We start from the raw sequence: 27,440 nt of genomic DNA on the forward strand, positions 1-27,440 counted from the left end.
GACAGCCACATGTTTTCTTGAGGCAAGAGGAAAAAAGGTTAAGCAAAACCCTGAATTAACCAAGAAGCAAAGGCCATTTACGAGGCATGTCAGACGTGGGGCAAGTTGTCATAAGTCTTGTCTTTCCAGTGATATTTAGATGAAAAGCACGGATATAGGATTTGCATTTTACTGAAGGTGTCCTTTACCTTAAAGTTAAAAAGCTACATATAAATTGCCGACTGCTTTCAGTGCTGCCTATTCTAAAGGTCATTGTTCATCCAAGACAAACATTAAGGTGCAATGCGACCTCTTTTCTGGTTTCATTCTCTTGAAAATTCGAATATATATGTGTTATAACTTGGCAAAATACTAACTAACTTCCCAAAAAGCTTTCTTTTGGGGAAGGGGAGGCTAATGTAAAATTACTATGTTTCTGTACTCTAATTAATCCTTTCATAAATATTATTCATAAAAGATAGTTTTCTTTTCTGTAATGTGAACAGTTTGTAGTCAAAGCAAGACTCTCCTCAACTTGAGCCTCATGTGCTGCTTGAGGTTTGTCACATGACGTGCTACCCATACGTTGTTGGTGCATTAACCTGAAGATAGCGTTATCTGTTATTTCCTACATCTAAAACTGTCTCCTCCCAGTGCTGTGGTTGAACGTAACAGAAGGCTGTCAAACCCTGTCTTATTAAAGGAGTACTTGCCCTTAAGAAAGAAAACATAGCTATTCTCCTAGTGCCAAGCTGCTGAACAGTAGTGCTTTGATTCAAGGATACTTGCTATACCATCACAGTAGCTTGTGGGGGAAGAAAGTGCATGTGCTTTTTAGTGCTGAAAAGATGCCATACAGATGAGAATTGTGCAGTTCATACTAAGCACAAGGGAATCATTAAAGCATGTAGCCAGTTGTTGCTCAAAGGTAAGACTTTTTTTTTCCCCTCCCTGCGTAAATGTTGTGTTGCAACCTGCTTTGTTGCGAAGGGGGACCGGATTAAATGTAGATGCAGTGACAGGGATGAGGAGCAATGATCTAGGAAACTGTTTATTCAGCTGCAGTAAGATCTCTTCAGAATGACTCTGAACTTGATCATACTTTACTATGCCAGGTGATAATCTGTGCGTTACTTGCTGTTCTATAGTATACTTTGTCTTTTGAGAATCTTTCAAATTGGAATATTAAAAAGAATATAGACTGAAATGATGAAGAGTTTATTGGTTTTCCTGGTGCAGTACTCTCTCTTTATCTACTGACTAATAAACATGGGATCTCCTATGTTAGGGTTATGAGTAGCAGCTTGCAAAATATACTCTCTTTACATGGTCGCAAGATGATCATGAATCTACTTGCTTTTCTGTTCTAAAAATCTTAGTATTTCTTATTGAGATGAACGGCTGTTTAATCCTAATATTGCAGTATTTATGAGGAAGGCCTTACTTGGTACATTATTCTTTTTTATTTAAATATTCTGTGATATATAACTCTCCATCATATTGAATGTGGAGATCCAAACTTATGGTTGCATGCTTTGTTTTTTCTTGATTCCTCATAATAACAAGATGCTTGGAACAAGTAGACCTGCTGAAGATTATAAATTAGTAGCACCCACCATGGCGAAAAATAACTTGAAGGATTGTTCTTGTCCTGATGGTAACTAGCTCAAGCTTGTCTAGGTGTGGCATCTGGCATTTATCTTATGTGTTATGAACATGTTGAAGTACTGTCCCTTGTTTTGCAATCTGCAAATTAAGTGAATTGGTTTTTTTATTGAAAACTACTGAAATTAATTTTGAGAATTAGCATGGCAGTTCTATGACAGTTATTCTTTTTTTTTAATTTTCATACATTGAACTGAATCTTCAACTATTTATGTTTTTAGACATATTGCTTGGCTTCATCAATCAGTGACACAAAGGTGTTGCATTTGTTAGATTACTGTAATTTGGCATTAGTGAATTACACTGTGTTGTCACTTTTACTGAGCAGCTTTGCATACTTGAAGTAATGCATAAATATTAACTCTGTCACATATTTAAATCCTTAGTGCTTATTAATTATGCTATTTAAACTAGAATGTATAAAATTTAACGTTATCATATATTGACATATTGGAAAGTATGATCGGTTAATTGCTATATTCCTTTAATAGGAATCGTAGTATCATAGACTTTCTTGTTTATGAGGATCTAATGGTCCTGTCTGAATTCAGCCTTGTGCACCTTTATGATCTAAGTATAATTGAATAAATACTGCTGTGTATCCTTATGTCTGATCTCAGAGAGAGAATTCAATTCACTGACAAATAGAGGCCTTGGTCTCAGGAAACGTATGCATACTTGTTTAACTTTGTTGTGAGCATTCCTGGAGTAGCTTGGAGCATTACGCTGAAGGAGGCCCAAATTCCGTAAAATCTTATGGCTGTCCCAGCAGTAGAGTCAAAACCTGTGCATGGTGTTCAAGCGGTTTATTGCAACACAGTGCTGAGTTTCAGCTTCCTTCATGGTGATAAGACTTAGTCAGGAATTTGGGGCAGGAGTTTCCAATTCTGCTCCTCAATGAATGGGACTTTCCTTCTCTTCTCACCCCCAAATAAATATTCTATTAACCTTCTATTAAGAACAGCCTCTAAATGAGTTGGCCTTGAGGTCCGCAGTTAGTTTCATTTTCGACACTGTGGTTTTTATTCAGTAAGTATTTTTGCATGGACCGTCCCTATGTTCTGCTGTAGCAAAGCTACTGTTGTAGTTACAATACAGCCTATCTGTTTTTGCCAGTAATATTCCTTTACTGCCACAACTGGTTTAGCTATAAAAATGAACAGTCTTTCAGAATTTTCTCTGCTTTGGGTAACTGCTGGTGTGTTACTTCTGTCACTTAAAATGTTGACAATCACTTAGAACCCACTTTATGCTTGTGATCCTGTTTCTGGCGCTGAACTTGGGGTCACAACAGGGAAAATTCTCGGTGAAAGCACCAGGTAGAAATACCCTGCTAGTGTTCAGATTGAAATCTCTTCATGGGAATGTTGCTATAAGACAGGAATAAGCCTGTAAAAACAGTTTTATCTCTAAATGTAGTTATGTAAAAATCAAATTATAGATAGCAGAAAGTGTTAAAAATTAGTGTTTTTTAATTTTCTACTTTACTTCTTTATTCAGGTTGATTTAGCAGAGAATTTACAAATATACAAAAACTGAGATTGTGCTATATACAGCCATATAACATTTTATATACTGTCTATATCAACAGACTTTCAATATATAGTGTTGTCAGCTATGACTATTGATGGGTTTCAGGCCTACTTTCAAGTCCTGGAGTAATAACTCGGAGATTAAGTTGCTTCCACGCAACTTTACCAGGGGAAAGAAGTTCATGACGTTCTTCTGAAGCTGCATAATGATAGAATTCATCTGGCTTTTTCTGCAAAGTTCCTTACAATGCAGGTTTTATTGCCAGCCACTGAATGTGTGTAACATTAAATGGATAAAACCTTTATAGATATTTTATAGTAGCATTTGTTTGTAATAATAGATGTTAGAAGTGGTGAATGAATTCTCCATTCTACAGAAGCAAGTTCATGAAAGCCTCAGGTTATGACTTGAATTATTTGTTGGATTGTGGGAAGCAAATGTCATTAGAAGAATGCTGTGAAGTCTCAGAAAGGTAGTTTTTTAGGGGTCTGTCAGACTGCTGCGTAGAATGCCACATTTTGTTTTGCCTTCCGTCTGGTCTGTTTAGTTCTATGGTCCATTTGAATATGTTCTTGAGAGTCTCTTGATCTTTCTCCCACTTTTCTTTTTGTGTTTGTGGGGATCTTTTGGTCACTTTCTTGCCCTTCTCCCAATATCACGCAAGTACTGTTGCTTCATGGAATGGGGAGTGTGACACTCCTAAAGACTTCAGATTCAATGCAACTCCTGTTCTGGCAGCCAAAGTTGGTAGCCGTGAGATCTTTGCCCTCTGGCTTTGGAAGGGATTGGGAAGTATGCTTTGCAATGAGACTTTTGGGATATCCCAAGTATTTGTGTGCGTGGAAATCACATTGGAAGCAGCAAAGCTTGCTGTATGCCTTGGTGCAGCTCGACGTGGATGCGATCTTGTGCAATGTGCTCTAGGTGACCCTACCTGAGCAGGGGGATTGGACTAGATGATCTCCTGAGGTCCCTTCCAACCTCAAACATTCTGTGATTCTGTGACATACTTTCTCTTCCTGTCAGTTGGAAGGTTTTCTTGATGCTTGAAGACATCAGTGAATCTTCAGTACAAGACAAACTTTTCTAAATTAGTTCCTAAATGTTGAGAATGAGGAAAGATTGTGAGGATTTAGTCTAATAAAAGCTATTGCTTCTCCCTATGAATCTTGCCTGTCTTGGACAATTAGAGCTACAATAACACTGTTATTTGTGATTATGAACACAAAAGATGTTTTCAGACAGTTTTGTTATTGCTGCTTATTTCCAAGATGCAGAATAGTGAGAACTAAGAGTCTCTCTGTGCTTTGGTGTCTCGGATTGTTTATATTCAGTTGGCTGCAGCAGTGCAGCGCAACTGTATCCATGTTCCTCTGCTTTGGAAAAATGTGAGCAATAGCAGTGAGAGATTGGCTGAATTCTGCTTTTTGTCGGAGAAGATTAAAATGGAGACCAGTGGAAATGGAAAGAAATACTAACATGTCTGTGCACATACAGCTACCTTCGCAGCAACCGCAGATTGGGGGGGAGATAGACAAGTGCTTTAGGTTCCCTTAGTTATACCTGTGTGAGTTGACTGCAAGGTGAAAGAGAAGAGTCACTTTAACATTCACTGCAGATACAGGAGACTTTGGAAATGTATTAGCATCACATTACCCAAATACAGATAAAAACTCCAGTGTGCTAGGATAGCATTTCAAGGATAAATCATCTGATAAGGAGTTTTGGAAGAACTGTTCTGACAGGTGAATTTGAGGAATCTGATTCCTCTTCAGGGTCTCACTGCTCCTGTATATAGTGAGCTCTTCTGTTGTTCCTGCATATAGCAAGCAGTATGCAGTTCCCGACTGGCAGCAGAGACATAAACACTCCAAAGGAGAGGATGGGCGACAAGAAAAAGAAGCAACCCCCCCCCCCCAAACCCAACCCCCCAACTGGCTCAGTCAGAGCAGAATAATCTTAGTCTTAATATGCTTGGACAAGCTAAAAAAAAAAAAAAGGGGGAGAACTGTCTGGCTCTTCCAGTGGTGCTAGTGGAGTTCCTGGGAGCCATATGCTGGTCTCCTCGGACGAAGGAGGAGCCTGGGCTCTGTGATGATGAGAGGCTGGTGGCACCAGAGTAAAGACTGAGGCAAGTGACAGAGGATCTTAGAAGGGCTTCTTTTGCTTCTCTTCCTCCTGTCTGATAAAAGCAAGGGGTTAGGAAAGCCAGATAATAAAAGGGACAGTACTGCACTTAGGGGAGAAACTTAAATATTTATGGTGTGAAGAGAAGAAAAGAGCTTAATTATAATGGCATATGTAAATATTTCTTTTGGCTATGGAGGCAGTGATAATACCTGATTGAGCCTTTAGAGTGCCAGTCCAGACGAGGCCTTCCTCTTTAACTTCTCGTGAATACCTCATCCAGCTCTGATATCCTGACTGTGTGTATCTCCTTGTGTTCTCTCACAATTACAGACTAGTCTCCAACAACTTTCCAAGTCATTTCTTTGTCTTTTAGAGAAAGTCTTTTGTCACTGCTAGAAATTCAAACCTACTTTTAAAAAAAACACTGCTTACCTATCCATTTAGGTAAGTTCTCTCCTGTTCTTGTCAGCTGCTTATGGAAAACTTCATCATGTAAGTGTTCTTGGTCTGTTATCTTAGTCTTGCATGAAGCTTCTAGGTTTTGAATAGTGTTACAAAGTGATAGAGTTTTTGAGTAGGTTTTCCCAGCAATTTGCAAATGCATGAACCAAACTTACATTATTTTCAACAGTTTTTTCAATGCGTCTACTTCTCATTAATGGTTTAATTACTTTTAGGACAGACCTATATTAATTTCTACAGAGAGTGTTCTTTTACTGTGATAATGGCACAGGTTGTTCTTGCACATGTTTAACCTGTGAAAAGGAGGAGTGAGAAGCCTTTGATTGCTGTACTCAGAGGTTTTATTTAGGAACGTTTTTAAAGATGTGCATCTTATAGACCAAAAGAAAACATTTCTGTAAAATCCATGATTACCTGAGTTACCTGAACAGCACTATGTGAGTATAAAGGAAATTGTTTTTGTTGTTTGCCCTTATTGCAAGTGTCCATGTTAGCTATTTCCTAAAGCAGTACCAAAGTTCCCAAGGCAGTCTTTCCTCTGTAAATAATCATGACGACTTTCATGAGGATGTCTTGGAGTCATCCAGAGCTCTCCAGTGCCTACTGTTTAACAGGCTTCAAATTCCTGATGCTTGCAAAAAAGGGAAGGCAAGCTGTGGTAAGTACGAGGCTTATTTTCAGCCTCACTCAGCACGCGCTTCTGTTCCCTGCATGGAAATTGCGTAGAATTGACCTGGAGGGATCAGGAAGCACACAGACGAATCTTGTAGAGCCTGGGATGTTTGCCTGCCTGCCAATACAGAATACAGTCTTCCATGAGATTTGACTCTCTTAGTCTTCTTTAGGGATTGACCTACCTGGGTGTTTTCTTCTTTCATGTTTGCTATGTCTAAAAATCAGACCACCATAGATTGAATAGTCCCCAAAGAGTGGGTGTGCTGCATACCATTGTTGATATTTTTAGTAGATTCTGTTTGCTGACTGACTTAGCGTGCTATAAATACAGAGTTCTCATCGGGCATGCACTTTACATGTCTTCTAGTAACATATAACACATTCACCTGAGAAAGTGGCATGAAAAAATGTAACAATTTATTTGGTTTTACATATGAGATATTGTTTACATAAAGCAATTATTTAACAACACTTGACTTGTAAAATGGCTTTTAAAACTAGTGGTATTCCAAAACTCTTCCTCGTCAGGCTATCATTAGTCCCTATGTCAGATTGATTTATATTGTGATTTCGTTACAATTTTATAAATTAAGTAAGAAGGTGGAATTTTTAGATATCAGAGGTTAGTTTAGCATCTGGAGCATTATTAATGCTAGTAAATGACATTCTTTCTTATGTTAGTACTAGCACATTGCCTGAACATGGATAAAGGCTATCCTGTGCTTTACTTACAATACTCCTGGAAGTTTTTCCTACAGCTTGAGTTGAAATATGGTTAAGGTAGTTACCACATTAAGTGGAATTAAATAATTACCGCACTAAGTTACAAATACTCAGTGGGAAAAGAGGAGACACACACGCCTCATTAAAACATGGTGCATCTGTCTTAGAGTATTGAATTTAACGTAAAACTGAAAGACAGATTCTTGCTGAATTGTGTTGAGTGTAACCTAAATGTAGTTTTTCTACACTGCTAAAATAAAAGCTGTGTCATAGTGTACAGCAATAGATGTGGCTTTCATGAAGCAGATTTAAACCTGGTAAAGGTTTTTACGTGCAGCAAAAGCAAGGTCTGCCTGGAAATGCTTTCTGCAGACTCTCAGAACAGGCAGATGGTATTTTGCTGTCCTTTGAAAAGAATGGGTTTAAAATCACATATCTGCATTCCAGATGCTGGAAAGCACTTTAAGCATGTGCAATAAGTGACTCAGGGCTCCTACGGTCCCTTGCACTGAAGAACCATGATTCATTTTCAAAACAGAATTGGAAGAAGTGTCATCAAAGATAGTATTACAGCATTAGGTATGAAGTGGCCAAACATAAGGTTGCCTATGCAGCTTTCTTCTATAGCTTTTTAGTTTTTCAGCATTGTGATTTTGCAGGCTTAATGGCCAATTAGGGCTGGGTTGTTGGGTGGGTTTTTTTTTTTCCTCATCTGTGTGCTTACATGAGGATGTAGTTATTAGAGGCAGTCAGATCAGTGTGTATAGATAGTTGTTTAATTTTTATATTGGCGATAGTACTAAATGCATGTAAATTGTTTCCCTGAGTTAAAATAACAAAATAAAACCTTTTGTGAAAACTGAATGAATCTAGAAACAAATTACAGTTCCAAAATAAAAAAAACAATTGTAGAACCACTTTCATATTTTTAACATGCTTTTCAATCTGTAAAGCAAGTAAAGCTGTGCTCCGCTCTCACAATAGCGCCACAAGGCTGTTGCTTGTTGAAGAGAAATGATCCACCGGAACAGTGTGAGAATGAAAATAGCATGAAATTCACACATGTAAAATGGCTGTATGCTATCAAAAAAGTACCCTTTGAACATCTAATTCAGCTGTCCTAACATTTAGATATTAGATGACAAGTGTACTGGCATTGCTTGGCTTCTTAAGTACTGAACTATATTACTCTTCAGTTAGTTTTATTTGTCTGCTTCGTTTCAGCCTTAGATATGCTAGTTTATATCTTAATGTCTCATATCCATGAATTTGTATTTTAAAAATGGTAACATTTAAAGATAGATGATACCAGGCTTCTTTCTAACCATGGATGCGAAAATGTGTCTAAATGCTTTTGAAGGAAAATACAATATTGACGCAGTTTCCAGTTTGAAGGAAGTACAGACTACATTGTTGACACAATAAACTGTGTGCTAAAATAAACTTTGGTTTTTCATGCACTTGATAAGACCAAAATCCAGTGACAACATACAACTAGGGAGCAGAGGAAATGTTCCTTGCAAATGTGGGGCTAGTTCTGCTGCAAACAAAAAAAATAAGGTGGCTAAAGCAATTAGTGTGTTTTCTGTTGTGCAAGTACGAGAGATGGTGTGTTCAGCCCACGTTATCCTCTTTGTCTCTGCAGTTGTAAAGCATACATTTGCATTCGGCTGATGAAGTCAAAAGGAAATAACAAATGCATTTGGAACTGTAAGGCCAAGAGTTCTCATTTTGGTTTTCTCATGGGCTGGGTGGTTGAATATGACTTTCTTCTGCAGGTATCCGTCATGCTGGCAATCAACCTTTTAGATATATTTATTGATTGTACTTTTTGCTGTAAAGCTTTGTTCAAAACAATTTACACTTAAATTATATCATTTCTTGACATTTTAATGTTGGGGAAAACTGTTGATTCAAAAGTGGACTAGAACTAAGCTTTATGAAAACCACTTGGGCTTACAGCAGTATTGAGATTTTTTTGATCCTATCCACACAAATAAGGCAAGTTTATGCTGTCATGGAACCTAAGGTCTTTGAGTGGCTGTCTGTCAAAAGCATTCTAGTTTTTCCAGTTTAGCCAGTACTGATTCTCCTTCAGGGCCTGACTAGTTTTAATCTTTGGTCAAGGTAAGTTTGGCCACTGGCTAATTACTCTTTTTCTTTTTTTTAAAACTTGTTTAGATATTTGACCAATTTTCATGTTAAGTGACAGAGCAAAAAAAAAAAAAAATCAGATAGCTTTGCTGCAGTCCTTTCTTTCAGTGGTGCTGGAAATGGGTAGGAATGAATTCCTCTAAGTTCTTTCCTACAAGCTCTAATCACCTCTTCGAGAAAACTCTACACCGAGCAGTCTTTGTCAACGCTGAGTATGGCTTGCCTTATATTTGCTGTAGCAGACATGACAAGTCTTTCTCTGCAAAATACTTGCTTCTGTACCACTGTTCTCCAATTTTTAATAGTGGGATAATGACATTGACCTACTTTTTAGCTAAACTTTGATTTATTGATGAAAATACTGGCATACAGACTGGATATTTTATCTTGATATTTTATTGCCACAAAATGTGCACTCAACAGCAAAGCTAGGAGTAGCCAAAAGTAAACAAAGTAAAATGAATCTCCACTAAAGTGTACTAGAGAAGTGGTTCTTCTAGTTTGTTGTCCCCGGGTTGTTCCCTCCACCTCTGCTGTTCGTTAGTTAACTGGTAAAATGGCAGGTGTGTCCAAAGGGTATAGCGTGGTTTTGAGTGGTGTTGGCTTTTCTTGTCTGAAGAGCCATACAGACATGTTGGTTTGGTGCTTCTGGGTAACCAGCTATGCTGAGAAACAGGGTGCTGGGCTAATGTACTGCCTTTTATTACCAGAGTTTACTCTACAGACACCTCTAAGATGCTGAGCTGAGAATGGGAAACCTAAAATATTCTGTTCTAGATGAGTTGATGTAAATTTGGGGATTATTCCATTTTTCACTTTGTTTTGCTCAACCAAAACCTTAACATGCAGGTTAAGTATGCAAAAGTGATACATAATTTGTCAACGTTAGGAAGGCTGACTAATGCTTGCGAACATCTCTGCTTCATTTAGCTGTAAAGTTTGTAAAATGCTTTTAGAATGATAAGTTCTGAAAAATGCTAATTGTAAGATGTATCTCTAAGGACTTTTTTATTTTTTTTCCCCTCTGTCCCCTCATTGGTGTGAACTATTTCTATGCTGATTAACAGCTGTGGCCTGTAGTAACCTGTTCTTAACTGTACAACTGTTAGCTGTAGTGTGCAAGCATTCTTTGAAATATTTTTTAAGATCAAAGATTTGTATTGAGCGTGTGGCTGGCCTGATGCTGTACAGGAAGATTCAGAATTAAAATGAGTGAAAAACATAAGCATCCCAGAAAATGTTAGCCTTAAAGGAAATCCTATAAAAAGCACTCCAAATTTGTAAGCAAGAAAGAGGAGGGGGGAAAAGTCCCAATGGAAATGTTGTTTGTTACATTACTCTTACTTAGAGGTAATCAAGATGCACAGATGTGAGTGTGCTGATAGAAATGTTTTCTAATCTCTTAAACTGTGAACCTGTAGCACTCTAAAGCTGCATATAGCTTCTTGAGAATCTCCCCTTTTATTTATTTTTTATTTTTCCCTCTCTTCTTTGCCCTATTGCTAATTTCTGCATGGATGAGTCATCTCATTCGCAACACCAAAACTACTAACTGAAGTGTTACTGGAAACAAAAATAAATCTGCAGAAATACTGATTCAGCTGGATCTTAAAAATACTCCTATGTTTAAAAAACAATGTTGTAGTTCAGGATTTCTTTTTCCCTAGAAAAACAGAATTTTGGCTATTAGATTTAATTTATTTTTCAACTTTTCCCCCCAGTTTTGACTGGTAGTAATTATGTCTGTAATGATAATGGAGGGAGGAAAGCTGAAGAGAAGTGTACTGAAATAGATAATTGGTTGTGTATCAAAGACAAGAGAGGTCATTTCTGATGGAATTCTTTATCTTTAGGAATCTGTTTTTAGGTATTTTTTTTTTATCTTCGTATTTCTAACTTGCATTTCCCTAAACTTGAAGATTGACATGTAACTTTTTTTATTTTCTTGAGCAGTATTTCAAAGCAGATCTTCCCATGCACAAGCTAAACCAATTTTGATTAAACTTACTTCCTTAAAGACCTCTCCAAGTAAATGTGCTGTATGTATAGCCCCAAGCATTGAAACTTTCAATTCAAATGTCAATATATTAATGCTTTCATTTTTTTCTTTTATGCTTTACAGATTTGTAAGCTTACAAATTTACATATCTGTAATTGAATTTCAGACATGTTAAACTCAATCTAGAAATAGGAGAGAGAGAAGAGCATCAAATCAGTACCTTGTTTTTCTTGCATTTTCCTTATTGTTACAGCTTCTCTCTGAAATACTTAGCCTTGTGCTCCTTCAGTCAGTGATGATAAATGTATTCAGTACAACATTTTTAAGCTACCTGGACAGCTACAAGACTATGAGGATGGATTTACTCAAGTCAGTGAGTCTCATGCCTGCAAAACTTCTGCTCTCTTCACAAATCTGCCCTGAAGAGTGTAATTCTCTTTGTCAGAAATTGGCATATGGAACTGGCAAGAATTCCTTCCTTTGCTGGAGGAAAGGAGCTCTTCATGTATTCACAGGAGTCACGTCTTTAAATTGTTAGATTTACAGTCCTTGGTGGAAGATCCTAAACAAATTGTAGTGGTGCCTTCCTAACCCTGACAGTCAATGGATGATATGAACAATGGATCTTCTAACCAAGCCTGAGGAATATCACTACAAGTGCTTGTCTGTGGAGGGATAAGTATGCAGCAAAGATGATCTTTGCCAGCTATTGCAGTCAGTTTCCCCAGGTATGCAGTACTTAAACATTGCATCCTCCTTTCTCGCACCTTGTGCTGGAAAACAAGTTGACTTTCTTAGGACTTGCTCTGGACATTATGAATGAATTTTTGTGTTCATTTTTAGCTTAGTAGGCATACCGTATCTTGCAACCCCTTTTGTGTAAAGCTCTGGAAAGAAGAATGGATTTAAGTCTAAGCAGTGATGTGAGTGTGTGGAAGTCTTTTTGCTGATGATCATAGGCCTGGAAGGGACCTTGAGATAACTGTTGCATCCAAGTACTGAGAGGCAGATTCAGCTAGGTTTAGCCCATTCCAAACAGATGATGTTTATCTTCTCTTTCTTAATGGAACTGTAACTCTTTACCTGGGTCTTTTATTTTGACAAATAACTTTACTATTGGAAAACTTCCTAATAAGCAAATTACTCTCACTGTTTCACAACTGATTCCTAATTTTGAGTTCATAAATTTGCAACTGATGCGTTTTATTAACTTCTTTGCAAGTGTGAAGGGCTCTATTTTTCCTTTTGATTGTACTTGACTCTTTCTAGCTATTGGAATAAATACAGCTTCAACCATTTATATAGCCTTGAAGTACAACTGAAAAGGCATTTGTTGCTCTGTTAGGGTTTAGTATCTCTCAGTTTTAAAATCCACTTGTTTGCTGACTGTGTTTGACAAAGAAGTACCAGGGTGTCAATGAGGCAGACAACGTTTCACAATGAAGTAATTGTCTTAAAATACGTGTCACAGTTGTTGTTTCTGTCAGTGACTGTCTGCCTAGCCAGATTCAGGAGGATAGATTGATAACAGAATTTGTTAAAATAGACTTACTTGGAGAGTTGTCTGGCATTGCTATTTGCGTTAGTAAACTTGAAACTGCTTCTTCCTGCACAAAGAAGCCAGCCGCAATTCTTTAAAACTCAAAGCATCTGTCTGGACTGTCAAAAACCTTTCCACAGCACAGACAAAAGTTAAAATTGTGATTGTGTATACAGACCGGTACCAGTGCAGTACAAATGGAGGTGGTTCTCAATGATTTTACAGCGGCATATGCCTTGTTGTCCTTTGTGTAAAATGAAAGGAACGTAGTACTTCTGCATCTTTAAGCCATGAGTCTTGCCTAGGGACCAAGAGTAAAAACAATTAACAAGGGCTTCATTGTGGCCTGGCTGCAGAGGACGTATACCATGTATTGATATCTCTATTTGTGTCATCATTGTGGTATCTGGATAACTGTGCTTAATAACAGGATTAACAAAAGACTAATAATGAATCTCGCTTTGTCAGATAAATTGTTCAGCATTTAACACAAATGTGCTTCAAAAGCGCAAAAAAATCCCCATCCCCCCAAAAAAGCTTCAGTTAACCCCCCATGTCAAAGACCTGTTCAGCACCTGGGCCCTGGACAGCTCAAGCCAAGCGCCTCTTCCAAGCACCTCTCGCCCCCCCAAGTGCTCCTGCTGCCACTGGAGATGCTCTGGATTTTCTAGCTTGGAGGAAAAATAAGGTACCCTTTAAGAATAAGATGTTTTATGCTTCCCCAAAAATTTCTGGTTGGACTACTGATTGTTGTTTAAAACACTAAGAATTTGCAATGGACTGATTTCCCCCAGTTCCCTGTGGTACAGAAAGCAGCAGTGACAGCCCTGAGAGTAGACCGGATGGACTTTCCCTGAAAGGACCCTTCTACTCTTCCTGTCTCTAATTCATAGATTCCCTTGTCATAGCTTTCCAAAATATTGGCCTGCTAGCTTCCTTGTTCCAAGTTTCATCTCTGTTTTTTTTTTAATTTTTTTAATTTTTCACGTGGTTTAAAGATTTTCTGGAGTGAGTTCTCATTTTCTGCCCACAGTTTTGTTAAACTTGTACTTTCAACTGGATTTCCCTGACTGGTTTCTCTTAGAAAGTGGAAGGAGAAAGAGAAAAAGCAGGTTATACTGGCCCTTTCTGCATCACACTATCTGCTCAGTTTTCTTTGACACTGTGACACCACCTTTTTAAATGAGATGGTTAAAATGTTAGACCTCAAAAATTAAACCTGGAGAAACTTTGAGCATTAGTGTGATCCATTTTGAAGTAATGTTAGAAAGAAGCCTTGAGCAGTAGGAAGCTCTCTAAAAGATTAACCTTCTGAAATAACATTAGTTTATCTTGACAACAGGTTAAAATCTAGAAGCTGAAATATTTACTTATGAAAAAGGACAGTTTTGCATTCAGTAATGCTGAGGTAATAAGATAAGTTCCATCTTTTGTGTAGAAGAAAGAGAACAAAACATGTAAATATTTAATTTCACATAATAGTTTTTGAAGCCAAGATGGAAAACAGTAATACTTTGATTCATGTGTGAAAATGGAATTTGTAAATACTTCAGTGACCTTTTCCCTTTCTTTTTATGACCCTGCCTGCAGAGAGCTGTGTGGTTTGAATATTTTTTTCCTATTGTTAAGTGCAGTTTATTTAAGATAATATGTGCTTTTTTTCCCTACTTACTGTTATCTTTTTACAGATGTCTTGCAAGGTTTTCTTTGGGGGTGGGAATCCTAAAGTAAATATTATCCCCTTCTTAAGCTGAAGACCCTTTGGTCTACTTCTGTATCATTACACTAGCTTCTGAAAGAACACGGAGAGGTTTATTTTGTTTAGTACTAAACATATATATTATATATATATATGTTTTATATATATATACACACACACACACACACACACACACACACACACACAAAAAACCCCAGCCATTTTCATTTCTTCCTCTCCCTCCCCATTGGAATAAATACAGTCAATTTGGGGGGAAGCGGGAAGGAAACTCTATAATTTTACTATTTCAATTGTTGGCATATACTCATTTCAACTTTAAGGAAAACTGGAAATACCATCATTAAACAATATTAGTATTAGTGTGTCTCACTGTCCTGGAAAAGTTATGTTTCCAAATCGGTTGTCTCTAACTCATGAGTAACTTTGTTTTGTTTAGGCTGGACCTCTGCCACATATCTTTGTAAACTGTGGCAAGCTATTGGGTAATTGCTGGGCTTGCCTCCACTTTCTCTTTTTTTTTTTCTTCTGTTTTTTTTTTTCCTTAAACTTATTTCATTGCACTTTAATTTGGAGAGATGAATAGGTAACGTTTTTATTTACAAATCTTTAAGGTTTTTATTGAAGTCGTATTCTAAAAGCTATTTCCCAGGCATTCTGATTTTTTTTTTTAGGTTTCAGTCAGCTCACTGATCAGTTGAGGAAATACATAGAGATTGGATAGTGAATGAGATGCTTCTCACATTTGCTTGGATGGGGGAGGAACCCACCATGTAAATTATAAATAACTAATAAGTAACTAGTCTGTTAAAAAAATTTAAAATTTAAATAATTTTAATTAGTTATATATTTAGGTTTATTTCCTTGCCTCTCTTTCAATTTCCCTCTGCAAAGCTCATAATAAAAGTTGTCACAACTGGGACTTATAAAACATACAGGAATGTCTTTTAACATTTCTTGTATACAAGCAGCTTGCTTATAAAAAAGCAATGTAGCAGTCCATTTTAATGCATTTGATATCAGAATTTTTGTGAAAACTACTGTTAAAGACTCTGGCTTGTGTATGCATTTTTTTTTGCCAGAATATTAATAGACTAGAAGACTGTATTGTCCTTTTAATACTTTGAATTTGTTCCAAAAGGCTTGTTAGCTTATTTTGCTGGATCCTTTCAGTTTTGTCAGATAGCAGGGTAGGTCAAGAACAGCAATAACATACTGCTGGATTTGTAATCCCACCTATGTTGTGGGTGACTTCGTAACTTTTTAAGAATTTTGTTGCATGTAGGAAACCAGTGAGTGAGTTGAAGTTTTTATTTTTCTTTCTGAAAGTCATTGTATAGACAGTGTTAAATGCTGTGAACTCACTTTCTTGAACTAAAAGCTTATTTTTTTAATGTTGTTTTGAATGTCTCTGATATCAAGACAAAAATTGTCCTGTGTATGCAACAGTGAAGGAGGGCAATTTGCATGTTTATGTTGACTTCTGCTTGAAAAAATATTTCCAAGTGTTTTTGTATGTGTGATATAACCCTTCAAACTGCATCCATTTTTACTTTGGTGATATTTAGGCTACCTTCTTGACAGTTTTGATGAATTTTTACTTAGGGCCTGGTTCTAAACCAAGAGCAAAATTTCAGTCTATCCTACCATGTTCTGTGGAAAGTACCAGACAGATAGCATTTTCAGATTAAAGTCTTTTTATTCACAGAACAAGTTCGGCATTCACTTATTCTTCAGACTTTAGCTGGAGGATCTCCCTGAAAAATTAGACAGCTGTTAGTCTTCTGTAGCCTGCATACTGCCCTGGGGAGATGTCTTCCAAAACAGAAACTGCTGCTGTAGATTATAGGATTAGAAGAATGAATGGTACAATGCCTACATAGTTCTAGAAAGCAAAGAAGTAAGTTTAAATGTTTAAATGGCACTATCCCTATACAAAGCCAGGAATTGTGCTTCTCTCAAGAAAAACAATAAAAGTAGTTTTATTTTATTGGCAGATCTCCCAGTTTACTGATTTCTGACTTGATACAACTGCTCTAAAAGACAGGTATGGCAAGATCTCCCAGATCTCCAGAAAGAGTGTGCTTTTGTGATGATCTACAGGAATGTCACACTTTCTTTGTGAGCTTTTATTAGGTGTTCCTAAAAACATTAGTTATGGGCAAATCTAAGTAAGAAGATACTTGCTGAAAAAAAATGGCAGAGGCTGTACTTGCATACCTCTGGCTTAATTGTGAGCAGAGCTTAATGTGGAAGAATTGGAACAAGTCTGTCTTTTCAGCAGACCTGAATGACTGATGTCTGGCTTAGCCTCACTAACTTATTGGTGGCCATACTGTGAAGTTTTGCAAAGTTGCTGCTATTGCAATGACCTGTGTGCAGTAGATTTGCCTTCTGAGGGCTTTTCCTACAACAGGAGGAGTGGATTTCTGCTAATGTCAGTGCAGAAAAGTTACTTTGACCTCTCCTTCCCATAAAAAATAAATAAATAAGACAACCTTTTAGAAAATTGGTAACAAAGTTTAAACGTGCAATATTTATCCTTCAAGAGTGTCATGGCATTTGTTTTGTTTTCAAAGAATTTGAAAGTACATCTTCTATCTGCTGAATTAGAAATCTTTTTGAGGGACTAATGCTTCTCTTAATTAAAGGAGGAGATCTAGTTTGAAAATGGAAAAATGCTTATAAACAATGTTAATCCTATGTAATTCTTAAAATCTGGCCTGTGAAAAGTAACAGTGTAACAATTCAGTAGCCAAATACTTGACAAAGTACAAAATCTGTTTGGTTGAGAGGATGACTTGTTTAATTGAAAGCGTCTGTCCAGAGCTACTGTGCCTTTCACAGAAGGTTTTGGGAAGCTGTGAAATTTTTTCAACCCAGACTCAGAGGCTGACTGGAGAAAAGGAGTAAACCTGTGTGTCTTGCCCTTCAGCTGCTGATTTGATCCTATCAATCTCTGAATTTTTCTATCCAGGCCTGTTGGCAGGCCTGCTAACACAGCAGTGTGCTGCAGGCTGCTCTGACGTACCACTGGAAAATCTTAAGTTCATGGTTGCTTGTGCTGTGTCCTAACTAGTTGTAGTAGTTCCACCTGCAGGAAGGGACAGCAATCTGAGGTGAAATAGTAAGGTTGAGAGATAAAAGTAAAGCGAAGGGGTGAACATGTAAAAGAGCTATGAGGAATGCAGGATTTAACTTTCGCGTTCTTTAAGCTGTCCTTAAGAGCTTTTTTCATCTTTAAAAATAGCATTTTTTTGTTTAAGGTCTTATTCTTTATATTTTAACTGCTCATCACTGTTTTTAGGGATCTCTGATAGAGCCTGGCTACCTCAGTAGGTATAGTAAGGTCCTGGCTAAGAAGGCCACATTGCCTGGAATGGCAGTGCAATTTTATTTCCTGATTTACTTTTTTTGTGACCATTGTCACAACGTCTGTGCGGGCAATTAGGCATTTTTATAAACAGTAACACCCAGAGACTTGCGAGAATTGTCTGACTTTCTATGTAAGCTAGGGCAAGTTTCTCAATGCCTTTCTCCACTATACAAAGGAGACATTGCTCCATCTTCTCCTTTGCTTTCTTTTACCTCTTCAGAGGAGGGTCTAATACATACATGCAAACAAATATTTGCTTGTGTTTGCAATACATGCAAGCCTATTTGCAGCACTTGGCACACTGTAACCGTAATCTTATAAGGGCATTCCAGAAATAGAAATACTAACTATGATAGGTCTTCAGTCAGTTTTTTAAAATTAAAAATGCAGATTGTTAGCATGCTGTAATTTCATGTTATCTCAATATTCAAATGTAAACTCAAGGCAGTGTCCATTTTTTATGTATAACCCGTATACGTATCAGTTGACGGATCATGATTTTGTTTAAACAATGAAGACGGAACCGTACTTAAATAGTTATAGCTTCTCTTACCCTCAGTAGTGTTATGGATGAGTGAAGCACTGAAAGCATCTGTTTGTTTGAATAGAAGCCATAACTGGATAAGTAAAAGCATTTTAGCTACCATACCATTTTTCAAAGTGGTAAAAAGTCAAAATATCTGTCATTTGAAGTAATGTGTTCCAAATGTGCACATCCCTGTTAAAACTTATTTAGTCTATGGTGTATGTATGCATATGTGCATCTTCTTATTATTAGCATGATCTGGTTAATGTAAACAAGATGTTTCTGTTCTAAGAATAGGTGTATAAAATAGGAACCTATTAGCAAATTTCTTGTCAGATAATTTTAACTGATAGACCAATGCTGCAGTTATAAATGGAAAAAAATAGAAATCTTTCAGTAGAAATCTCCACAAAGGTCATCTTAAAATGTGAGTGATGCACAAAATATTTCTTTGTGGTTTGTTCAAATAGTGATATCTTCAACATGGAAACAACAAGAATTATGTTGTCTTAGTTGCTGAGGTAGGAATGATATGGCATGTCGTTTGCAAGTGGGTTTGTGACACATGGAAGTTCTGTTAGCGTAAAATTGCAGAATATGCTATGGGGGGTGTTATGTTCTCTCTTCTCTCTCAATAGAGGTAAAAGATGGGAAATACAGACAAGTCTGTCATGATTGAGATGTTTACAGCATGTAAGTCAACAGCTTGATTTTTTTTTTTCCAGCTTTTTTGACAATAGGAAAATTTTGTTGGGGGAGTTACTTATTTATGGGTTCAGTTCTATCTTTTCTGAACCAATTATGTCACTTCTTTACTATTTCTTTTATTAGGCATTTTGCATGCTTTCTTCACTGTCCTACTTCCCCAAATGTTATTAAAGGGTCCTGTCTTAGAAACAGGAACTTTTGCAAAATTTGTAATACAGAACCATAGATGCCATAGATGCCAGACTTAAAAAAACTGTTCTCACGTTGTGCTACAAATTGTAAATAACTCATGTTAAACACTCAAATTCTGTTGAAACTGAGGGATTTAATGATTAATTCCAATATGCACCTTTCTGAAATTAGACCTTTTTTTACCTTTGCTCTTCTCTCTACTTTGTATAATTCTTAAAGATTCTGTTAAAAATCTGGCAGCTTATGAACTCAAATCCTAGTTATTATATAATAGTGTAAGATAAATATTTTGCAAGTTGGGAGAATAGAGGGGTCAATACAGGGAGGACTTCTGTTTGTTGAATTTTCCATTTAAAAAAAAAAAGTTGCTTTATGATAAGTAGAGACATTAAAACTTTTAACAAGTTACTCACAAAGCAAAATTCCTTTGGTCTGAGGATGAATGATATTTTGCAGCCCAGACCTTTCTACTAAGCTCAGTTCTTACTCATAAATCATACTTTTGCTCTGTTTGGGGCGGGGGGGGAGAAAGGAGAAAAAAAAAAAAGTGTTTACTCTCAACAATTTAAAGTGAATGAAAGTAAATTAGTCTAGGACAGAGGCTTCCCTGCAGATTTAAGAAACTGATACCTTCTAGGGAGGACTGCTACTTTGAGAACTGGAGAGGAAAAATATAGTATATAATAATGCAGGAAAGTCTGCTGTTGTGTTTAGGTAATACAAATTCTTATATGTATGGTTAAAAAAAGAGATGAGAAACAAGAAAAATAAGTATGTTTTAAGACATTTGTCCTTGACTCTCTTGAAACTGTATTTTAATAGGTATAATTTTCTGTTACACTGAATGATAAATGTAACTACTTTGCTATATATATAATTGAATGATGCTGTTAAAATACTAAAGGTTATATTTAGAGTTAATATTTAAACTCCTGAGAACATCCTATATAACCATTTAACTTTTGTTTACATATATTCTTCCCAGTTGTACTCTTTAATATTTTGTACTCTTGACTTTTTTGTCATTGATTGGTTTTCCCCTTTTTTCTTTGTCACTGCTACCTCTATTTCTGCAGGAACAAGTAGGTTATTGGTAAGTATTTCAACTAAATCAGACTTTACAAAGTTTTGCCCTAGTGAGGACTTTTTTTTAAACCCTCACTTACTTTGGTAAAAACTTTGTAGACAACAGACAAATTGTCTATAAATGCTGTGCTTTCTCAGGTCTTCATTATTGCCTTGTTTGTGTAGTAGAATAATAGTTTTCAGATTCTCTGAGAGACTTTGTCTTCTGCATGCTTTCAAGCAGCATCCATATCTGTGCTGTCTTCGAAGATGCTGCCTTCTCCTGGGGCTTGCTCCCTTGTTTCTGTCTGCTCCATTTCAAGTGCAGTGTCCTCTTTGTCTCTCCCATTTATTTTTTTCATAAGACCTTATAACATTTTGGCCAGTTTGCTCTGAAGATTCCTCTGCATCCAGCAAGATGCTGTCTGTTCACATGTTCAATTTAGTCATCCCTGTCAACTGTTATTCAGCTGATTTCACATCATAACCTCTTCCCTTTTAGCTATCATTAGACTCTCAGCATGGTATTTCCACCCTCCCCTCTCTTATTATCATGCTTCATGTAATTTTAATCAGATTTGTTGCCTTATACAGTACACATTTTCAAGATATTTACATCTGTGCATTTTCAAAAAGTAGGACTTTTTTCTTCTGATCTTGGAGCAGCTCTTTCTGTACTTCCTTTTAAATTATGTGACTTCTAATGGAAAAATTTTCTTTAATTCTAGTATATTTTTGACATTATTGACCTCATCGACACTGTGAGGAATGGGAGGTGTAGACAAACTGGTTCCCTTTACATGAAAATAGGTAATTGTCTTGCCAAATTACTCAGTTACTCCAAAAAGGCTCATGTCTAGCAGTAGAAGTGTTATGCTGTCCGTCTCCCCTCCCTCCCTCCAGCCATTTTCCCTGTAAAATGATGATTGGAAAGAAACCTCCTTTTTCAGTGTTTGAGGAAAATACTGCTCTAGGGGATAAGAGAAAATTGAGGGAGTAGGGAAACCAGGGAAGAAAGAAAAAAATAAATTTATAGGGTTGGGAGAAACTGGGAATGAGAGAGAAGAATTCTCTCTCCTTATACTGCAGTAGATAAGTTAAGAAGAAAAAAAGTGATGGAAATATGTATTGTCTTTCCAAATAAGAGTATTAAGGCTTTTGTGTAGCATTTTCAGACCTCCAAGCTGACTTGCTCCAAATTATTTGGCATCATCTGGTAGTGCAACAGCTAAGCTTGTTTGCCAGGTTAATCCTGCTTGCTGCGTGTGAATACATTAGAGCCCAAAATCGTTGACCATGTAACGTGGTTTATTGAGCTCCAAAATGTGTCCAGCTGGCTTAGCTGCATATTTAGGTAACTTTGTCAGCCTCCGAAAGATTTCTCCAAAGTGGGGAGAATGCCTCTTGTGCACAGGAGCTTCTGAAATGGTGACGGGCTAGTTTTTCCTCACACTAGTGGGAATGCTTGCTCTGCCAGTGTGGTTGTCTGGGGACCTTACACCTATTTGAGCTTGTCTCTGTCCCAAAGATCTGGTAATGAGTGCGCATGAGGAACTGGGCGAGTTTCCTTCCTTTGTTCCCATTGACTCAGATTTTGGGAAGGAGTCCTCACCTTGGAAGAGAGAGGGAGGATTTTGGGGGCTTCTCCCTCCCCACCTTAGGAAAGAGGCTATAGAAATTAAAATACTAATCTGGGAAAAGTGTTTACATATTGTGGATAGATGGAGTTTTCAGTCCCTGATTGAAAGTATATTTCTTGTACATAGTAGGCTAAAATCTGAAGTAATTTGGACTAGAGAGCATGTGGAAGCTTTTTTACAAGAAAACCAAGGCTTGCTCTTACCTTTAAATCTACCAAAAGTAAATCTCAACAAAACTTGATCTTCACATTTATTTTTATTACTGACGTCAGCTGCTTCTGTTCTGTTGAGAAGCTTGTGGTCATTGAAAATTATGGATCTGTGATAGGGGATGTGGCATGCCTGAAGTGCAGTTAATAAAGTAGTAAGTTAAAGAGTGAATTAACAGCTTACAAATCAGTTTGAATGCTGTGCTTGTTGTTGTGCTTGTCAATTTGAAAGTGCATAGGCTCTGTAGGAGTTGAATGGAAGAGAGATTTGGACAGTCGCCTACCTTTACTACAGATCCCTGTGCGCACATGCACACACGCAGAACTAAGAAGGTCTTTCTTCTTATCTTTCTTAGGTGCTTGCATTGATCTAAAATATCATTCTTACAGCTGTTCTTGTTTTTGTATGAAGAGATGAAATCAGTCTTTCCACAGCTCTTTCCCACCTGCAGTTTCCTCTTCTGGCTTGCAGGATATTTTAGTGTGGGGCTTTTTCCCCCTCCCCCCTTCTCTTTTAATAGCTGTAGTTATTGTTCTTCAGTTTCTAAAAATGTGCCTCTGTCAGTTAAAATCTTTGTCACGTTACTTTGGTATTAGACACCTGAGGTTGTGCAGCTAATAAAGGCTTACTTCTGAATAAGAAAATGTTGTGTTCAGCTTCTCTTCTTGATACTGTATTGCATTATTTTTCAGTGATTGCTACTGAAGATCTCACTTTCCCAATTAACCAGATGACAGGAGTTAAAGAAGTTATGTAGTAAGATTCTGTCTTCTTTTATAAGTTTTTGCTTAGCAATGAAGTATTATCCAAACACGTCTCCTCTAATTGTTCTATGGGCTACTTTGAGTTTATCTTTACCTAAAATAAGTTTCAGTAGTTTTTCTTTATTTTATGTATTTTCCACCCCTTTCCTGCTGAGTGCTTTGGAATCTTAGAAAGAGAAAATGCAAGAGAGCATTCCTTGATCCCCTCAATGTGTGTTGACACACAAAAGGAGGAAAAAAACCGTCTAGGTTATAAGCACAAAATCAGTAAGTGCTGAAAGGAAGAAGAAATAATTCTCCTGGCTTAGACCAGTGACAGTGTAAGAAAGGATAGCAACAAGGAAACCAGACTCATCATTTCACTGAGATCCTTCTACCTGAATAAAGAACGTCTCTACGTAAAGTAGAAGCCTTTCTCCAAGTTTCTCCTTATTTGGAGTTGCAGCATTTAGAAATTCTCGTTTAGATTGTTCCTAGGCAATTGGTAGATTGGTAATGCCAAAAAAATTTTTTGGACCTTCCAGCTTCTTAAAGACACTTAAAAAATTGTCAGTTCTCTGTTCTTGAATCTAGTGTAATTTAATCTTCATATCCCCTTGGATGGTAAGGGCAAAGTTGCCAGATAAGGTGCTAGCTTTGTTAAAGAAATTCTCTTTCACAGGCAAACCTTTGGGCTTTTGTTTTTAAGGAATCGCTCATTCTGTTGTTCCATTTCAGTTGTCTGAGGGGAAAAGAGAACTGAACTGTTTGGCTAGATAACTCTGATAGACCATGTAGTCTTTACTGGTTTTGTTTGTTTGTTTTTGTTTTGTTTTGTTTTTTTGAGCTTTACAAATTACTTTTTAGAAGAAAGGGGTAACATAAGTTTAACTTGACCAGGATTTTGTTACTTCAGCAAGAATCTGAATTACTTCCTTCTGTTTTTCTGCTGTTCTTACAATCTCACTTCATAGTCCTCTACACAGTGAATATAGAAGGAAGAGCTGGAAGGAGTAGAGGCATTATATCTTCACTTTAATAAAATGTTTATGCTATTTCACTTGACATTCTCATTAGCAAATTTGGAGAATATGGTCTAAGTGAAAAAGTAGGTGGATGCAGAAAGTTGGAAGAAATCCTGTAGTTGTTCTAGGAGAGCAATTCAAATGGAGTACCACAGTGGTCTGCCTTGGGTCTGGTTGCAATCTTTTTTAAGTACACTTTAAAAAAGGGGATATAATGCCAAACTGGGAAGTTCTGACAGCATGGTGAAGGGCAAAGTTGTAATACATCATTGTCTTGTGACATGTTAGAGAAGTGTTCAAAACAGAAGAAAAAAGAAGAGTGAAAAGTACTAAATTTGAGAAGGAGAAATAAAACACACTACTACAAAATGGGACCTGGTTAGTAACAGTTCTGCTGAGGATTTGGGGATCGTTATAGGTCATGAGTGGAATGCGCTAACAGTCTGTTGCTTTGTTGTAAAAGTGTGTGTGTGTGTGTGTGTGTGTATATGTATGAACATGTATATGTAATACATATCTTCTTCATTCAACACCTAGTGTAGCAGAAGGATGTGATAGGTAACTATTCATTTCTGGTTAGGACTTTGAAGTCTTAGCCTGAAAGCTCTGCCAAGTTTTTGGCAATGCAATATACTAAGGTTGGAGGCAGTCCAGAGGGCAGTAATAGGAATAAAAGTTTTAGACATCAGGGCCTGTGAGGAAAGATTAACTGGTTCAATTATCAACTGTTTTCCATGTCCACTGAAGATACAAAAAGAAACGAAGCTTTTTTCTAAGTGAAGGCTGTTAGATCAGAGATAAGGGAAGATTTTTCTGTCTCTCTGGGAGTAGCTGATCAGCACTGTAGGTTGTCTAGGATTGCTGTAAAATCTTTCACTAGTTGATTTTTAAGGGCAGATTAAGTCCTCTAAGTGTATTTACCCAGTTTCCCAATATGGGAAGAACACAGTGACCTCTTTGAAGCCTTTTTCCCTGACTCTGTAAGGTCTTTTCTGTGGTTTCTTTTATTTTTATATATATATATATATATATATATATATGTATGTATGTTTTAGCATCATTATGCAGGCTTTGTTTGTGTGACAGTGATCTTGCAAACCACTTTTACTCACGGGGTGTTGTACTTCCAGACTGTATATACTTATTTTTCCAAGTACTGAAGAACAAGCTTAAGTAGGATCTTTATATAGTAACATTTGTCAAGTGTATTTTTGTCAAATACATTTTACAAAAGTATGTGTGTGTAATGTTTTCTTCTTGCATATTGCTTCTTTAAATGTAAACCAAGGTGGATTTATCCTTATTTGACAACACAAGTATACATAAACTTACAGTACTAATATATATATATATTTATTACTTTTAAAAGGACATTTGGTCTCTGTATCTTTTAGTTTGGTTTTGGTGAAGTTCTAGTTGAGGCTTTTTCTGCTGAAAGGTTACTCTGATCAGGTGGAGGCAGTCTTTTGAATTAGTGCAGATTTTATTCAGGGTTACTTTTTGGTCAATATTTGGTTAGCGTTAAGCAGTAGTAGTGGGAGGAACATCCATTCTGTGCAGTTCTAATAAAGCTTTAATATGTTTCCTTTACGTGCAGTTCTGTGACACTCTTCACTGTATTGTCTGCGAGTTCTTTTCCCCGCTGCAATACACATATTCCAGGATTAGCGCCAAAATATTTTCACAAAAAATGCGGAGTCTGGGGGTTTGATTTTTGTTGGATTTTTTTTTTATTTGTTAGCTTTGCTGTGAATTGAGTTGCAAGTTAAGCAATCTGATGTTTGCAAAGCAAGGCAAACACAGCAAGATATCAACAAAAAGAAGGTTGAAGTTGGTATGGACAGAGTGGGTGGCCACCCATCAACCTGTCCCTCTGGATTGTTTCCAAACCTGTCAAAAATGAAAGTTATCAATTCTGTAAATGGATGTGGGAGAAGATGGGATTTCTTGGCTACCTGAAGACTCATTTGCAAATGATTGCAGCAGAGTCTCAGGAAAAGTGATACATTCAAGAGAAAACAGGGAGAGATATTTTACCTCAGAATACTTAAGTCCCACTACTTATGCAGGTTTAGTTATTTCAAACTTTCTGTGCCATCTCGGGATTTTCTAGTTGCTTTACCCATACTTTCTGTTCTGTCTTTCTTGTCTGGTAGTTGTACTTGTTTTCCAGGCTTGTGGTTTTAAGTAATAAGTTACTTTCAGTATTGTACCCAGGCTTGTGAAACTAAGTGATGGGCGTATGTGAGAATTTGTTTCTCAGGGTCTCTTAGGCACGTACTTGTAGCAGTCAGCTAGCAGTGTGTGCTTGATCGATTCTGGAAGAAAGTAGTTAATTGAGATTCATAGTTTTACAGGATGCTTCACCTGAGGCCACCTCATCCAATGACTACTTCAGCTTTGTTGTCCAAATGTCTGTGAATCCATTGTTTATCTGCAAAACTCAGTGAGGCAAGTCATGTAGAGACCAAGTTACTGTTGACCTGTCACTGACTGTTGAAGTCATGTGAAACTTAAAGTTATCAGAATTGTTCCTTGAGGCTGGTGGTAAAAACAAACATAGGCTATAATGTTTTTAGCCTGCTGGACAATAGCACAATGGAGTCTTTGTTCTTTTGGAGAACTTAATTGTAAACTGGGTCATGAAACTATTGCCCTCTGATTTGAGGAAAGGTGGGAAAATACCAGCTTTTTAAAAGGACTGGCCTTTAACTGGCCTATGGACAGTGTTGAATGTTCACATATTAATCTTTTCCAAATACAGTTAAAAATAACTAAATATTGTGCCTATATTCAAAATAATTTGTAATTTGGAGATGCTAAAGGAGTTGGAAATGATGATATCCTTCCCACAAAACATGCATGTGCATCTCTTGGGGAAGACAACTGAATCCAGGAGCTGGTTACTGCAGCAGAGTATTGCAAAGGAATGAGAAGTGAGATTTCACTTGTATTTCAATTTTTTTTTTAAAGCTAGTATGAGCGTTCAAGGCATTTTTCTGCTGTCTTGCTAGTCTCTGGCATACAGCTAATGCTAGTCGCAAAAACATCTTTTTCACAAAGATGCCTTTACCCCCAAGCTACTAAAGTGGTCCATAAGGCTTAGTGAAGTAGTATCCCCTGCCTCTTGGGTTCTTTAGGGCATTATTATGGCTGTTGAGCAGAGCTGCAACAGTCAGATACCCCAGATTTGCTGTGCTAGGAGGATATTTGTATTTATTCACCAGTTACCTCCAGATCCCCTTTAATTCTGGACAAACTACAAGATACTATATAGTTAAAATGTTGACTGTTCCCTAGATTTTGGGGAGGAGTACAGATATAAAAATGGATGCCAGTCCCATGGTAGTATAGGCATGGTAAGCTAGATACTCTAGC

General features: G+C 37.1%; 1 protein-coding gene across 6 annotated transcripts in view; it reads left to right on the forward strand.

Moving 5' to 3' along the window:
* ZNRF2 (zinc and ring finger 2) overlaps nucleotides 1-27,440 on the forward strand; it is a 62,398-nt gene that overhangs the window by 1,538 nt on the left and 33,420 nt on the right. The gene's annotated exons all lie outside the window — the stretch shown is intronic.

The sequence above is a fragment of the Apteryx mantelli genome, chromosome 2 (assembly GCF_036417845.1).
Source record: "Apteryx mantelli isolate bAptMan1 chromosome 2, bAptMan1.hap1, whole genome shotgun sequence".
NCBI classification, from domain to species: domain Eukaryota; kingdom Metazoa; phylum Chordata; class Aves; order Apterygiformes; family Apterygidae; genus Apteryx; species Apteryx mantelli.